This window comes from Selaginella moellendorffii, unplaced genomic scaffold, assembly GCF_000143415.4.
Source record: "Selaginella moellendorffii unplaced genomic scaffold, v1.0 SELMOscaffold_8, whole genome shotgun sequence".
Lineage (NCBI taxonomy): Eukaryota > Viridiplantae > Streptophyta > Lycopodiopsida > Selaginellales > Selaginellaceae > Selaginella > Selaginella moellendorffii.
In genome coordinates, this window is record NW_003314269.1 from 414,822 (window position 1) to 415,437 (window position 616).

Consider the following 616-nt stretch of genomic DNA (forward strand, 5'->3'; position numbering starts at 1 on the left):
AGTAATTGATCATGAACTTCTCAAAGTAAGGCTGTAAAACTTGATTTATCAACATTTGAAAAGTTGCAGGAGCATTTGTAAAACCAAATAGCATCACCAAAAACTTGTAGTGACCCATCCTCATTTAGAATGTAGTCTTTGAGACATCTTTTGACTTGACACAAATTTGATAATACCCTTGCCTCAAATCAATCTTTGTAAAATATTAAGCACTACAAAGATCTAGCAAATCATTGATATGAAGAATTGGGAATATATTCTTCACTATCTTATTGTTCAATCCCTTGTAATTCATGCAAACATGCTATATACCATCTTTCTTCTTGACAATCACCACTAGAATAGCCTAAAGAGATTTGCTTATCTATAACCACCTTTTCTAAAGGTATATGGGGAGTTGCTTATTGATCTCCTTATTTTCAACAGAACTACTATGAGTCGACTGTCAATGATAAGGAGTACTTTCAAGAACCAAATCAATCTTAATGTTTTGAGGGTGAGCCATTAGGCAACTTATTCATAAATATGTTATGGAACTCCTCTTGAATATGCTTCATATAAGCCCCATACCCATGAACGTACTCTAAATTAAATATGATCATATTAGAAAGAAATG